Here is a 17,414-nt window from a genome sequence, read left to right as displayed (position 1 = left end):
TCATGGGTTGGCTCGTTGATGTACTCTAGTAAACCAAAACTATCTACAATGTTCATTTTCATGTTAGTGTGACTACATGTTTTCACTACACAGATATTTTTGTTCCAGTGAAGGTCTGGTGAATTGAAGTCGCCAGTGAGCAACGTAACTTTATCTGAAGCTTCCGAGATAGCTTTACTTAATGCCTGCAATGGCGCCATATCTGAGTTTAGTGGCCAATAAACTGCCCTTGCTGTAAACAAAAAATTATCAGGTGAAGTAACTTTACACCACGCTGCTTCCACCGCATCATGACTGATATCACGGGTGAAGGAGCGTAAGTTGGACTGAACAAGCACAAAAATGCCGCCACTGAGGCTCAGTCTGTCTTTGCGATGGGCAATAAAGTTCTCTGGAAAAACTTCACTATTGCTGATTGAAAGATTAAGCCAAGATTCCGTGCCAAATACTATATCCGCCTTTACAGACTTTATTAAAGCCTCAAGTTCATCCACTTTATTGCACGCGCTGCGGCAATTCACAACTGAAGCAACTAGGTCAAGGTAGGGGCATGTCTTATTTTTAGCACTACGTGAAGGCTTCGTGACAGGAACCATTTCTTCTTTTTCTTTGTCCTACCTAAATACCCTGCTGTTTATATTAAGCTTATCAAAGCTTAGGTTTACTTTGTTGTTTGCATGATTTAGCTTGTTTCTTCTGCATGATTGATGACATCAAGCGGTGCTCCAAAGAAGCTAACTCATGCAATGCAGCTTGATCATCCTGCGCATCGACGGAACTACGCAAGACGTCCAATGCGTCCATCACCTTTCTCGTGGCAGGCATGGCAAACAGCGGATCTGCCTCTGATGCACCTTCCTCGTCATCATGTTCCTGCATGATTTCAACAAGCACTACATCTTACATTTCTTCAGTACATATGGAGCCATTGTCAGCGTAGAAAAACATGCCAAGTTCGACGTTGTCAGGCACTCCACCATTCGCATGTAGCGCATCCTACGCTTCGGTGACATCAGGTGGGTTTTCAGGCTCCTCTTCGTCGTCACAGATTCCGGCTTGAATGACCTTTATTTGGGCCTTGGTGAGGCAATTTGAAACTGTCTGGGTTACAACTTCCTGCCACGATGCAGCAAGCATCTCGATCGCTTGATATATATGTTTATCTTCGTCTGCCATTCAAAACGGATGTTCAGAATGATCTTGTCCATCACCCAATGGCGGTGGCAGCATTTGGAGCTGTTGATGATTCCTTTGTCCAGTGGCTGTATCAGGGATGTGCAGTTGGGAGGAAAATATATCAACTCAATGTTTAACGACTGGAGGCCATTGACGTGATGCATGGAGGAGTTGTTGAGCAACAAGCAGCTGATTTGGTGGCTTTGTTGCTTGAGGCCTTCATTGAACTCTTTCAACTACTAGGGACAGAATGTACGGGCTGAGTGGCACTAGTTATAAGCTGTTCGCTGTCGTCTGTTTCCATGATCTGTTCCAATGCTCGTGCTGCCATTTCGGCAGGCACAGAGCGCTTGTATTGGTGGTAAATGAAAAAATTCACAAACATAGAAAGAAAACAAAATTTACGAATATTTTTCGTTTGAATAGTGAAATCAGAAGAGAAGGAACGCGGCAAGAAAGGTAAACAACGAGCATAGGTGGCAGCTGCAATGCTAGATGGCATAAATTTCCATTTCTTAGCCTCTGTACGAGACTGAAAAATAAAAAAAAAATTTTCATAGGGCAATCTAGCTTTTCGAGTTGATTACAGATAGCCTAATGTCAGAGATGACATTAGGATTTACTGCTGTGTGCCATAGTGAAAGGCAGAGGATCTGGTAAATGTATTCACAAGTAATTCCTGCACCCAATGTGTGCAAGAAATTGATCTAGTCTTTTTCAAGGAAAGGTGAGCATAGCTTGTTTTTATTATTGTTGGATGTCTAGATGAGTAGAAAGCTTGCGAAAGTGATCCCAGTGCTTTAAAACATGCTGCACTACAGGCCTTGTGTCACGGAACTCTTTTCAAACTGCAAAGCTACGGCGGAAGCATAACGGTTGTGCAAAAGGTACTGTCAGGATTGGGGGCTCAATCCCTTCGCTCGTAACCCATTGTGAAGATTGGAGCCTGGCATGAATTAGAAGGTAGCTGGCCCATGCCGTCGTCCAACTTATCCACGCTGAGGACGTTGATGGAGGGAAGGACTGCTCCTCATCAAGAACAAGGAATATAGGTTTATTTACAGTATTTACATGCAGTTCATCAGTCTAGCATGACTGCGAGAGAAAGTATGTCAGTGTAACATGACTGCTTGAGAGAGTGTACTGAGCATCCGCACAACAGCGGTTTATAAACACTCGGTCCTTCCCCGATTCCAAGGTGGCGGAAACGTTCGTCCAGTCATCGTAAACACACTGCCTCTCCGCGGGACGACTTACACACACACACGCACACACACACAGGTTCATGGTCCGGAACCAACGTCACACGGACTTCGTAGAACTCGGGGCTTACTGCAAGAGCGGTGCGTGGGAAGGGGTCCCCGTCAACGTTCCCACGGCGCTTCCCCGCTCACGGCAGACCAGGGCGGCGGTGGCGAGTGCAGGCACAAAGCCTGCTTCATTGAACTCGGCTCCAGCGACGGAGAGAGGAGGACGCGCGCATTGTTCTCGACACACAGTCGACTTAGTCACGCCGCAGCTAGAGGTTTGCGGCGACGCTCCAGGAAAAGATGACGGCCGCGGTCGCAACTGGTTGGCAAAATTTGCACATCAGAGGGCCGTTCTTAACAGTACGTATGCAGTGAAGCTGTATGCATAATGCTCTTTTTGAACGCGACACATTCACGGACTCCTTTTAAGAGGTAAAATGAGTGGTAATTGTTTTGTTGTCGAATGTTACGATAGTTTCCAGTTTCTAAAGAACACAGAAGCGAACTTTACAATGTATACAACGAAACTGCTAACTTTACAAACTCTATAAACAATTTGGCTTAATGTGCAAGATCTTTGCGGTTTGCTACTGCATGAAAAAGGCAATAGAAGTGGTATTTAGTGCTGTTTGAGAGAGCAGCGGACCACGTGACTCGACAATTTTCAGGTTCTGGCAGTCAACTTTCGCAGCCACGTGACCGATCAAAGCCTTGGACATCACTGTCACTGTGTTTGCAACTATGGAAGCAGTCCGTCACAACACAACAGCCACCGTTCTAATTACAACGCTGCACCAATCAACCGTAAAGTAGCAGACAGGCAGGTTATATAAGCGACACCAACGGCCAACAGTTGAATTAGAGTGGGTGCAACCGGTTCCCATAGTATCCGGATAGCTGTGCAGATCTGGAGTTCCAGGAGGTTGTGTGTTCACACACCTGCCACATGCCACGCCAACATGCGTAAGCTTAAAAAAAGAACTAAAATAGGCACACACAGTAGTGACACCTGTTATCACGATGCATGAGCGAAAAATGCTTGATCCCCTTGTCACAAAGAGGTGCTAGGGGAGCTTGCGGCTTTCATCGTCATCATCGTGGCACACTGTATTGATTGCTCTGGCTCACTGCAATTGTATGCGTTTCTCTCGCGATCAGCCGCTTGCCTTATTTATCAATTACAAAAGTTATGCATTATTTACCCAAATTTTTGGTAGAGCTACTGCACACGAATAAGAAAGATGAGCATTGAAGATTCGTTACAACAATGTCAAATGCCACCAATGCCTTGGTTACGTGGAGGTGAGAAATACACGGGTGTCTATGGGGGTGGCGTTGCGGAAGGATAAATTTTTATTGAATCCATGAATTCGTTACATAGAGGTTCGTTACATCCAGGTTTAACTGTATATACGGTATTTGAAACCAAGGCATACATATTGCCACTGCACATGATTAAAGGCAGTAACACGGCATCCTTATATAGAGACTGTCGCCATGTCTCATACTGAACCTCGCTTGCCTCTTCCTCCAATTCGCACCCAGTTTTCTGTGGTAAGAGAGTACAGTAATAACATCAGAAAAGGACGCAATGGGTGGCTGGCATCACATTGTAGCACATGTTGATCTGAACTGTTTTTTCAGAACACCGCCACTTTATCATCACACGACAAACTTGCAACACTAACCGTTTCAGTGTCACGTTTTTTTGGAGGTGGTCACCCGCAGCATCAAGTTTTTTTCTTAGATGTTATAAAATGATCACAATGGTTGATTTTCGGCTATGCAGAAGGGAACAAATGATGCGAATAATGTATGTTTCTCACATTTCTATCTTTTTGTATCTTCTACCTAGTCTTGTTCTGATGTACACACTTCTGTGATAGCGCTGTCGTGTCAGGAAAAAAAAAAAAAAGAACCTCCTATAAACGTACGACTCCCTCTGGTAAACACTGAAGACGGTACCCTGCTTGATCAGACAGACTCACTTGGGGAGCATTTTGAGAGCGTGTCAAGTTCCATCAATTATTCAAAACCCTTTCTCAAATATAAACAAATAGAAGAATGTAAGCCACTCATAAGAAAGTGTCGACAGAATGAACCGTTCAACCGTTCTTTTAGTATTGCAGAGTTGAGAGCTGCCTTGAGCGCATGCAAGAGCTCTGCACTGGGATCTGATAGAATCATCTATGAAATGCTCAAAAACTTACACAGTGATACGCAAGTTACACTACTTACACTTTTCAACACTATCTGAAATGCAGGGTACCTTCCTGCATCCCAGATGCAGGAAGATTCTGGTACCAGCAAATCTCCTCCCGGGTCACTGCATGTTACATTCACAGCTATCGCTGCAACCCTATTGTGATAATCTCCACCTGTGGGTTTCGCACCCCGCAGGGGCGTCTGCATGAGCAGACGTTTGGTGTGTTGCGACACCACATACCCGAGCACACAAGGTTTGGACCCTCCCGCGCATAGCCATGCGCAGCTTAGCCGTGTCCGGGGAAAGGGGGATCCTGGGGGTTGAGCCGATGCCGAGTGTTCGGACCGTTAAGGCCCCCCGGCGAAGGCAACACACCTCTATGGCCTCTGCTTCACGTAGACAGCACCCCTGGGCTGACCCGCCCAGGGGAAATCGACTGGTTGCCTTTTCCTCTCCCCCTCTCCGAACTTTTTTCTTTCCTGAATACTTTCACCTCTGTCCTGTCTTCTCTTCTCTTCTGTTACTTCTACATTTTTGTAGGCGGCTTGGGTATATACCCTCTGTTGGGTATGTTATATTGGGTTATAGCAGCAATGCACGGCTGGCATCTGCAGCCTTACATGTTAAGTGCTACAGCGTCCCCTAGTTGGGCTCCGTAGTGGGTGGCCGCCATTGCCGCCGAAAATGACTGAAGCATTATGGGAACACCTGCTTTTCCACGTCTACTTGATCGTCACCCTCAAAAGAGGGGACGCATCGATGAAATATTAAGCCTCTTCAAACCGAAAGAAATTTTCCCTTGCTTTCAAGTTGTTCACAGCGAAAAAACTGAAAAACCAGCTCAAACCTTATCCCCGTTTTTTGTTGCAAAAGGCTTGACTGATGCCCTCGGCCCAGGTTATAAGGTCACCAAAATGGCGAGCGGAGACCTCCTGCTTGAGATCCACAACAAAGAAAAGCACGTTAAACTAAACAAACTCGTAGCATTTGGAGACATTCCTGTCACCGTATCACCACATCGGTCTATGAATACAGCACGCGGAGTAATGTCTGTTGCAGATCTGATCGACTTGTCCAAGACATAATTATTGGATGGTTGGAAAGAGTAACATGTAACCAACGTACAGCGCATCATTATAAGAGAAAATAAGGAAATTCCTACAAAGCACCGAATCCTGACTTTTGCCACTTGCGAACTGCCACAAACAACAGAAACTGGATACACAAAGATAGCTGTCAGACCATACATTCTTAATCCAGGAAGATGCTTCCAATGCCAAAGATTTGGCCATGGATCACAGAGCTGCCCTGGTAAACTCACATGTGCGAAATGTGGAGTTCGAGGTCACGCCTCAGACAAGTGTGAAGCGACACCTGACTGTGTGAACTGTGATGGTGAACATCCAGCATACTCCCGATCTTGTCCAAATTGGAAAAAAGAAAAGCAAATTATCACTTTAAAAGTAGACGAGAACATTTCCTTCGAGGAAGCACGTAAAAGGTGCTCACCATTCTACAGTACACCTTACGCTGATGCGGCGCGTCGGGGGAGTGGCATCGCAGCGGCCAATGCCAAGTGGCCCAGCCCGCATGCAGCGAGCAGGTACCTTTGGCTCCTGCCCCCAGGGTGGAAGTAGGTAAGCCTTCTCCACCCAACCAGCAAACAGGCCAGGCTACCCTTGGGTCGCTGGCCCCACAAAAGTTAGCTGCGGCAACCTGTGCTTCACGCAGCGATGTCGCGGGACTGATAGCGGCCCCGAAGGTGGGCGCAGCCAAGGCTACCCCAACTTCCCTGGCCCCTTCCAGCACTGGCAACAGCCGACGCAGCCAAATCCCTCATGGAGCCCCATCAACTTCTGGGCTGGTGGGCACAGGGGTCTTTCCTTCCGAGGCAGGACTCTCTCGAAAAACTTCTTGCTTGCAAGAGCGCGTGTCCGGCGCCTCACAAGAGGCAATGGACACTACACCTACCCTCACGGCGCACCAAGCGCCTAAGAGGTGGCGGGGCTCCCTCGAACGCTCCAGAAGGACAAACTCCACATTACAGGGCCTCCAAAGAGCTCTGTAAGTTAATCTCTGTAATCTCCATAACCACTACTTCTGTTTCTGTACACACAGCACCAATTTAATTCCAATATGGATACACAAATTATTCAATGGAACGTCGGAGGTCTTTTTATTTATTTATTTCGAATACTGTTAGCCCTTTTCGGGCTGGTACAGGGTGGGAGGGTTGACACATTTTGTCAACACATCAAGCAATGAAACAAGATAAATACATCCCGAGAGGTACATTTCCAGCTTCAGTTCAAATGATTGTACAGTCATTGTGTCATCAAAAATCTGTACATCAAGGCCATTCCAGTCTTCAATTGTCTTAACAAGGGGAGAATATTTAAAAACATCAATTCTGGCATTGTAAGGCATAAAAGCATAAGGGTGATTCACACGGGGAGAGACTCCGCCAGGACATAACAAATAGCGCGACTGATCTAAGTTAAATCCATTAGTAGAGAGCTGGTACAAAAACTTCAGTCGTGCGATTTTTCTGCGTGTTGCCAGTGTCGATAAACTTGCCCTAGCGAGCAAAGCGGTTACGGACTGTTTTGCGATACGCTGAAAATATAAACTGTACTTCAAGTCTCTGAATGCATTCAAGTTGGTTAATCTGATATTGTTGGTGAGGATCCCATATAACACTTGCATATTCCAAAGAAGGGCGTACAACAGCTGTATAGGCCTAAAGTTTAACTGCAGGCGTAGCATGCGCCAATTTTCTTTTCAAAAATCCAAGTTTTCGCTGGGCAGATCCACATATGTTGTTTACATTATTCTTCCAATTGAGGTTATTTGAGATGGTGACACCAAGATACTTTAGTTTTGTCGTGCGGGCTATTTGTTTGTTGCCTACAAAGTAATTAAAACACAGTGGTATTTTCTTGTTTGAGATAGTCATGCACGCGGTCTTTTCAAAATTAATTTCCATATTCCGTTTGGAGCACCAATTGTGGATTCCTTCCAAGGATTTATTCAGTAATTTTTGATCATCTGTTGATTTCACTGGGCAGTACAATACGCAATCGTCCACAAGTAAACGATCCTCAACACTTGTATCTACATGCTCGGCTATATCATTAATGTAAATCAAGAATAATATCAGCCCCAACACAGACCCTTGCAGTACACCAGAAGAAATGGGTAAACTTTGGGAGTGTTGGCCATTAATTTCAACAAATTGCAGCCTATTTGTCAAGTACGCCTGAATCCAATTAATAATTTGTTCGTTGACCCCAAAGTCATAAAGCTTGCTGATCAGCTTGCTGTGACAGACCTTATCAAATGCCTTTGACATATCAATTGAAATTACATCAACTTGCACTTTCGAGTTGACTGCCTCAGCAAAGCTGTGGATAGTTTCAAACAGTTGGGTCACAGTTGATAGACTTCTTCGAAAGCCATGCTGCTTACTGTAGAAAAGATTATTATTTTCTATGTACTGAACTAACTCCTTAGCAATTATGTGTTCCAGGACCTTGCATATTGTGCACGTAATAGAAATCCGGCGATAATTCCCAATGGTAAGCTTGCTTCCAGATTTGAAAATTGGTTTTACCCTTGCCATCAGCCAGTCAGTAGGTATAATACCGCTATGAAGCGATAACGAAAAAAGCTTTTCCAGAAAGCATGCCACCCACTCAGAATAACGTTTAAGAAAAGCGTTTGGAATCTTATCCGGGCCCGGGGACTTTTTGTCGTCTAGTCTTAGCAAGGCAGCAATTATACCTTCTTTGGTGATAACAATATCGTTGCTGGAAAGATTCATGTCCGAGTGTTTTACGACAGTACTGTCATCCTTTGAAGTGAATACAGAGCAGAAGTACTTGTTAAATGCTTCAGCAAGGAGGGAGGGTTCAGAACACGACATACCATCTACAAGAAGCCGTACATACCATCTACAAGAACAGCTTCGATTGTGTCTCTACTCCTTGACATGTACCTCCAAAATTTCTGCGGCGATTCTTGCATATATTTAGTTAGCGTATTGGAAAGGAAAAAGCTTTACTTTTTTTAACTCGCTACGCACTTGCGCACTGAGGTTACTGATAGCTGTCGCGTCTCTTTGAATTCTTTGACGTGCACGGCGCAGTCGCTGTTTTATATGAATATTATCTTGTATAATTCACGGGTTTGGCCTATCTGTCCTTTTTGTTTTTTGGGGAACATATTTGAGCAAGCCATCATTTACGACTCCTAGGAAATGATGCCAGAGCCCATTTACCTCTTCATGATGTGGCATTTCATCGACACCGATTTTCAAGCGGTCGAAAATTGATGTGTCGTCGGCTCGAAAAAAATCATATACTTTACTAGCTGATTTCTTAATTAAGAGTTTATTGCTAACTTTAAGAGACGAAATTACTGCTTTGAATAAAGGGAAAATCAGACATCCACCCGTTGTAGCAATTGCTACGAATGGGTGGATGTCTGATTTTCCCTTTATTCATTACTTCTCTCCACCTTGCGGGTTTCCGCAAAACTACTACGTCAATTACTGCTTTGTGGTCGGATATTCCTTCTTCCACATCAATTTCATAATCAAACGTTCCCTTGGATAAAAACAATAAGTCCAACGTCGTCAAACTTGCCACATGTACTCGCGTTGGAGACGAGACCACCTGAATAAGACCGAGCTTAGCTATTGTTTCTAACATACTGTCTGCATGAATCCTATCAGTGGAACGTGGGATTCTCGCCGCCCAATCTACACCAGGCAAATTGAAGTCACCAGCGATTATTATTCTCGCTTTCTTACTTAACGCTGTTAGGTAATTATCAAGGCTTTCAAAGAATTCCACAGAGCTGCCAGGAGGCCTATAGATGACGCCCACTAACAATATGGTATTACCAAGAAATAGTTGATACCAAGCGTTTTCATGCCCTTTAAATGACCGTAAAGTCTCGTATTTTAGTGGTTTCCTTAACAATAGCGCAACGACCCCGCCTCTAGTTAATCTGTCATCTCGCAAGACATTATAGGAAGAAGGAAAAATTTCATCACTCGCGATATGATCTCTCAACCATGTTTCTGTAATAGCTGTTATGTCAGGGTCATGCGTTAAAGCCAATCCCTCAAGCAACTCAGTCTTATTCACAATGCTTTGGGCATTCAAATTCACGAGAGGTATTTCATGCTGCTTCTCTTGTCAATCATGGTTCAGCGAGGGGTTTGTTTTGCTACCACGCATCTTTACCCGCATGCCAGACTGTTCATCCCACAAGTAAGCCTCATCATCCACAAAAAGTTTATCATGCACGAGCTTAACTTTGGCTCCTCGACTTTTATCGGCCTTAGCCGTTTCCCAAAGGCTTGTTCGCTTTTTGAGTGTTTCCGGCGAGTAATAATCAGAAATGCTTATTTTTGAGCCTTTCAGTTTATGGCAGTTCTTGAAAAGTGCAACCTTTTCATTGAAGTTATAAAGCTTCATGATGACTGACCGATCCCGGTCATCTTTCTTCTTCCCAAGCCTGTGAATTCGCTCTACTGACGACATGTCAACCTCAAGGCGGTTCAGAAAAATGTCTTTTAACACTTTGCATTCAATATCGTCACGTGTTTCTTTCGCATTTTCCTTGACACCGTAAACTGTGACGTTATTCCGCCTTGATCTGTCTTCTAAGTCAGTTATCCTTTGTTGTTGGTTTCTGATCGTCCGCTCAAGATCTCTGACTGTACTTTCAAGTTCTTGCACGTTATTTCACACATCTTTGAGGCAATAGACTTTTTCTTCAAAGCTTATAAGCTTAGCCTCTGCTTTTGTTTGGTTGGCTAATACTTCTTTAAGCATTTCCTCAACAATAGGACCCGGGTTAGTTTCCACATCCCCGGCAAGCAAAATTTCAAAGTACAACCATAACATACTCAAAATTTCATGACACTTCATTGGAAGCGGCAGCACAATAATGCAAGGATCGTTTGAACGAAACCTTGATGATGTGCAAGAACTCATCCACGAACACAATCCAAAAGTTCTGTGTTTACAGGAAACACACCTAAAATGACAACACAAACTTTCTCCAACGGTATGTTACGTTTCGCAAAGATCATGAGGATGCTCTCGCATCATCGGGCGGTGTTGCCATTGTTATTCAGAAAAGCATTGCGTGTCAGCGTTTACAGCTACAAACGCCTCTTGAAGCAGTGGCGGTTCGAGCTGTTTTCCTAAACAAACTCATCATCTCCTCGCTTTACATACCCCCACATTACAAATTAAACAAACATGAATTTCAGTCCTTTATAGATGAATTGCCAGAACCTTATGTTATTCTTGGCGATTTCAATGCGCACAGCTGCCTGTGGGGCGACTCTCGTATAGATGCGCGAGGTCGTCTCGTTGAACAGGTCCTTTTTTCTTCTGGTGCGTGCCTGCTGAATAAGAAGGAACCCACATATTACTCTCTTCCAAACAGAACCTTTTCTTCAATAGATGTTAGTATAGTTTCCCCGTCTATACTGCCCGAACTCGAATGGGAAGTTATGAACAATCATTACGGGAGTGACCACTTCCCCATACTGCTAAGAACATCTAAAGAAAATGAATATCCTCCACAAGCTCCTAGGTGGAAGATAGATACAGCCGACTGGGAGAAATTGAACTCTCACTAGCGTTTCATGGGCTGATATGTCTTCTTAAGAAATTGATGCTGCTGTAGAGTATTTTACAGCATTCATAATAGATGCCGCATCAAAATGCATATCCGAAGTAAGTGGTTTGGCATGCAAACGATGTGTACTGTGGTGGAACAATGAATGTAGGATCGCCCGTAGAAAACAGAACAAAGCGTGGGGATTGTTATGAGCCTCTCCCACTGCAGAAAATCTTATTAACTTCAAGAAAGTAAAGTCTCAAGCCAGGAGAACGCGCCGACAGGCCAGAAGAGAGAGTCGGCAGAAGTTTTTATCGGGTATCAACTCTTGTACAGATGAGGCGAAAGTCTAGAACAGGGTTAATAGGACAAAAGGACGACAAACATATTCACTCCCTCTGGTAAACACTGAAGACGGTACCCTGCTTGATCAGACAGACTCACTTGGGGAGCACTTTGAGAGCGTGTCAAGTTCCATCAATTATTCAAAACCCTTTCTCAAATATAAACAAATAGAAGAATGTAAGCCACTCATAAGAAAGTGTCGGCAGAATGAACCATTCGACCGTTCTTTTAGTATTGCAGAGTTGAGAGCTGCCTTGAGTGCATGCAAGAGCTCTGCACCAGGATCTGATAGAATCATCTATGAAATGCTCAAAAACTTACACAGTGATACGCAAGTTACACTAGTTACACTTTTCAACACTATCTGGAATGCAGAGTACCTTCCAACTGCATGGAAAGAAACCATTGTAGTCCCAATTTTGAAACAAGGCAAAGACCCTTCCTCAGTGGCAAGTTACCGCCCGATAGCCCTCACAAGTTGCATTTGTAAGGCATTTGAAAAAATGATAAATCGGCGACTCGTCCATTTCCTTGAACTGAGCAAAATGCTTGATCCCTATCAGTGCGGCTTGCGAGAAGGGTGCTCCACAACCGACCATCTTCTATGTATTGAAGGAAATATCCATGACGTATTTGTACACAAACAGTTTTTCTTATCGATATTCCTTGATATGGAGAAGGCATACGACACAACATGGCGCTACGGAATCTTGAGAGATTTGTCAGAAATGGGCATTCATGGTAATATGCTAACCCTAATAGAAAGCTACCTATCCAATCGTACCTTCCGTGTAAATGTCGGCAATGTACTCTCACGTCCTTTTACACAAGAAACTGGTGTACCCCAGGGAGGTGTGCTCAGTTGCACACTCAGTTTCAGTGTCAGTTTCAGTTCATTATTCGTTCATAACAATTTGTTACAAGAAATGGTATACAGACAAGGGTCCCAAAGTCAGAGACTGCACCGGGACCCTTGGATTAGAAGCTATATAAAAAAATAAAGCAGAATACAGGGCAGAGGAACAAATTATGAAATAAGCAAGATATAACCAAGAAACTGAGTGACAACACACATAAAAGACAAAAGGAAGAGGAAAGATGCACAATCAATGGTAATTCCACAGCTTCTAAATGGCAAAATAACATTGTAGGAAATTAATCAGACAGCAAATAATTCTTGAGTTCATATTTGAAAGAGTACAAGGTAGATGACAACCTAATGGAATATGGAAGACTGTTCCAAAGCTTAAGCGCGCAAACAGAGGAAGCTATCTTTCCGTAATGAGTATGACATAAAGGCAACAAGAAATTTCCTTGTGCTGCAAACCTTGTGTTATTGGGATTAAAAAAGAAATCAGAACTAACAAAGTTGTAAGAAACTTGTTGGGTTAATAATTTCTAAAACAATATCGCTAAATGATAGTTAAACAAATCAGTAACTTGAAGAATGCGGTTTGTACGTAGTTGTGAAGAGGCGTTAGAGAAAAAATGGCTTCGCGTTATAATGCGGATAGCCTGATTTTGAATGTGCTGAATAGACGAAAGATGACAATGATAAGTATTACCCCAAGAAGCGATACCATAAATGATATGACTATGAATGAAAGCGAAGTATCATGGTATTGCTTTGGATATAGTGAAATCTTATTTAAATCAGCGGAATCAACTTGTTGAAATTAATGGCATCTGCTCCCAGTTCAAGAAAGTAACAGTTGGTGTTCCCCAAGGAAGCATATTGGGCCCCCTGCTTTTCAATATATACATTTATATATATATACTTCAATATATGACCTTGTTCTTGTCGATAGTGAACCTAAATACATAATCTATGCAGATGATACTACGGTGCTTTTTTCATCGAACAACATTGAAAGGCTGGTTTCAACTGCAAACCCTGTTCTTCAAAAAATATAGAGATGGTCACAGGATAATGGCTTAAAAATTAACACTGACAAAACAAAAGCTATTTTATTTCAATAAAAAAATAAAGATGTGAACTTAGAGACCGACATTATAATAGGTTCTTCAAGAATTGAGCTTGTTCAGTCTGCGAAGACGCTAGGTGTCTTTTTTGACAGCCATATGTTATGGACTGATCACATCGACTTCCTTGGAGGCAAACTTGCGCAAGTCGCTGGGGCGCTCTTCAGGTTAAGACCGCTGCCACGCAAGGTCAAACTTCTTTTGTACAACGCTCTCTTCCTGGGTCACGTACACTACTGCTGCCTCATGTGGAGTACGACGTTTGCTACAAACATAAACCGGTTATTCTTGCTTCAGAAAAAGGTAACACGTAGCATCTGTAATGCTCCAGTAGACGCTCACACTGCACCTCTATTCAAACAGTTGAATTTACTCACACTGCATTCTCTGTTAGAGTTGAGGCTGTTACTAGCCTATCGTAAAGAAGCAAAACAAAGCCAGTCATACATCACGTCGTTAGCACAATTAATTAGAAACAGAACAGAATGCAGTACACGGTCACCTGAACACTGGTATGTGCCGCACCCTTGCACTAACTATGCTCTTCAAATGTTGTACCATCGCTTACCACACCTATTAAACACGCTTAAATGTAATAACATAGATGTCACTTCTTGTCCTGCATCGCATTTATATGAGCATTTCTGTGATATTTGAAGACAAATTAATTTGTTGTTTGTGACTGTCTTCTGAAGTAGACTGTCGTCACACATCTCCGTTTGATATTAGCCTCTGTCAACGGCTCAATCATGTCTTATTCTTTCCTACAATGATTACTTTGTTCATGATTCTATCACTGCTTTTGTTGTTCTAGTGTACACTGTGGATTGTGTAGTTTTATGGTTTGTAATGTTTCTTTTTTTTTCATTGCATTTCTGTTTGCTGGCATACTGTCTAAGCCAACTTGTCATTGTTTTTTTGCTTATGTATTGTTTTTGTCAGTTCTAAATCAGTGCCTGTGCCTTCTGCTGCTGCCCTCAGACCGGGTTTAAGGCCTGTCAAGTTGCTGCGAGCAACTTTTTCCTTAAATCCCCCATAAATTGTATGTTTATGGAAATAAAGGCATATTGTAAGTATAACGATAATAATGCTTCTTTGGAAAAAAATGCTCGTGATTTGAGTAGTGCTCTGATGCCAAATGCTGTTTTTTGCTTGATGTGTGCAATGTGGTTAGTAAACTTAAGGTGGGGATCTAATTTGATGCCGAGAAAAGAAACACAAGTGGAGGCAGGAATGTCATGCCCATTCAGAGTTATGGTCGGAGAGCAAGGTAAATGTCTCTGTGATGACTTAAATAACATGAATTGCGTTTTCGTAGGGTTTATAACTGGAAAATTGGCGTTACACCATTCAGCAATTTTTAACAGATCACTGTTTAGTTTCAAAGTTAGTGAAAGTAATGATTTATCCGAGAGGGCAACAGCCGTATTATCTGCGTATAATATAGGTAGGGTATAGTTAAGGCAGTCAGGTAAATCATTTATATAAATGGAAAATAATAGAGGATCTAAAATCGAGCCCTGAGGCACTCCTTGGTTAATAATTTTGCTTTCAGAGAAAGCCCCACCTGCGTACACTGTTAATTCACGATTAAATAGATAACTTTTTAATAAATTAAGAGCTGGACCAGAAATGCCAACAGACTCTAGTTTAGTAAACAAAACATTGTGGTTTATTGTATCAAAGGCTTTAGTAAAGTCTAAAAAGACCGAGCCAACAAAGTATCTGAGATCAAGTGAATGTCGAATATAATCAGTTAATGCTAGCAAAGCCAAGTTAGTCGAGCTTCCTGAACGAAAACCAAACTGACAGGGTTTCAGCAAGCTAAATTTGTTAAGGTAAATGTTAATACGTCGAAGTAATAGTTTTTCTACAATTTTACTAATTGAAGGTAAAATACATATAGGACGATAGTTCGCAACTTGAGCTTTGTCACCCTTTTTATGAACAGGAATGATTTTAGCTTTTTTTATTGCGAAAGCAATGCTGCTCGCACTTTCGGCCCATCGGTGGTCGTGGCGCCTCCTTACACAGCTGCGCGTCACGTGACCGTGTGACGTCACGCCAGACCGAGAGACGGGGCCCCAGCTCGCGGCATCGATGGTGGAAGCGAAGCCTTGCGCGCCGCTGCTGCGGCGCTACCGAGAGAGGGCGCTCGCTGGTGTGACGTCACGCTAGGAGGATAAATGGGGCTACAACTCGGCTCCTCGCAGTGGTCGGTGCACTGCCTCGCGCTATGTCGGATGATGTATAGCCGTAAGTTTAACAAAGGGCAACCATGTCCGCACCATCAGCCAAACCAAGGCGCAGCCAAGGGTATTGCTTTCGCAATCTTCCAGGCTTAACCAAGCTAAGCCTTCAGCCAATTTTTTTAGACTTCTAGGGAATATACCGGTCTTGAACATACGGTTAATTAAGTTACTGAGAGCATCAGAAATAGTCGGAGCAACAAGCTTTAAATGAAATGCAGAAATTCCATCAAAACCAGGACTTGTGTCCTTTAAGCTGTAAATCTCAGTAAGGACTTCTTCAGGTGTTACAGGGAACAAAAAGAAAGATTGGTCGCATCGGCTCGTATGATAAACAGCAGGAGCATGGGTAGTAATATAAATTTCATAAAAGTGATTACTGAACGCACGAGCAATGCTAAGGCGGGTCAGTGATAGTCACATTATTGTAGATTACTTTTTCAATGGAACTGCCAGAACGCGGTACATCCAAAAACTCGTTGATAAGTTGCCATTGTTCTTTTGGATGAAATTATTTTTCATGAATTCATTTTCGTAATATTGCCTTTTTGATTTCTTCAATAAATTACTCAACATGTTTATTTATTTATTTATTTATTTAACAATACTGTCAACCCCCTTGCGAGGGTCCTTACAGAGAGGGTTATGGAAAAATATATAAAAGAAGAGAACATTGCAATAATTACAAACACAGAATACATCGAAATCAAGCGGCGCATTCGCACAGATAGTCATCCAGAGATTTTTTGAATTGGGACAGATCTGTATGTTCCACTACACACATCGGTAACTTGTTCCACGTTTCAATCACGTCGGGGAAGAAGGAGTGCCTGAATGTATTAGTGTGAGTGATATAAGCTTCGATAGATCGGTTATGGTTGGTTCTGGAGCTCCATTTGCCAGGTGCTAGTATGTATGTTTCCTGCCTAATATTTATTTGGCCTTGAAGTATTTGAAATAATAAGTTCAATCGATGTTTTTGTCTACGTGTTTCTAGCAGGTCCAGTTTAGAAACACGGAGCATTTCTGTGACTGAATCAGTCCTTTGATATCGGGAGCATATAAAGCGCACCGCGTACCTCTGTATTTTCTCTAGTTGTTTCTTCAAATAAGCTTGATGAGGGCTCCATACCTCTGACGCGTACTCGAGAACTGGCCTTACAAAAGTTTTGTATGCGGCGAGTCGTACATCGCATGTAGCACCCTCCAATTTTTTTCGCAAGAAAAATAACCTCCCGTATGCTTTGGAACAAAGATTATTTATATGTATACTCCACGATAAGTTTTCTGTTATCGTTATTCCCAGGTATTTAAACTGACTTGTATTCATCAGACACTTGTCACCAATAGTGTATGGAAACAAAAGACGGCCCCTTTTTCGTGTGGTAATATGTGTATATGTTGATTTAGAGTAATTTATTTCCATACTCCATTTGTTGCACCATCCGCTTAACGCCTTTAGACAGTTATTAAGCTTAAGTTGGTCAGCCGTGTTTCGTACTGTAGAATAAAATAAACAGTCATCCGCGAACAGTTTAAGATGTACATCTGGTTCCATCA

The 17,414-nt window shown here is 42.8% G+C and overlaps 1 protein-coding gene across 9 annotated transcripts in view; it reads left to right on the top strand.

Moving 5' to 3' along the window:
- LOC126543058 (run domain Beclin-1-interacting and cysteine-rich domain-containing protein-like) overlaps positions 1 to 17,414 on the top strand; it is a 454,654-nt gene that overhangs the window by 152,918 nt on the left and 284,322 nt on the right. The window lies entirely within an intron of this gene.

Source organism: Dermacentor andersoni, chromosome 2, assembly GCF_023375885.2.
Source record: "Dermacentor andersoni chromosome 2, qqDerAnde1_hic_scaffold, whole genome shotgun sequence".
In the NCBI taxonomy this organism is placed as follows: Eukaryota; Metazoa; Arthropoda; class Arachnida; order Ixodida; family Ixodidae; genus Dermacentor; species Dermacentor andersoni.
The sequence above is the reverse complement of the archived record's forward strand: the minus strand, read 5'-3'. Positions and strand labels throughout refer to the sequence as shown.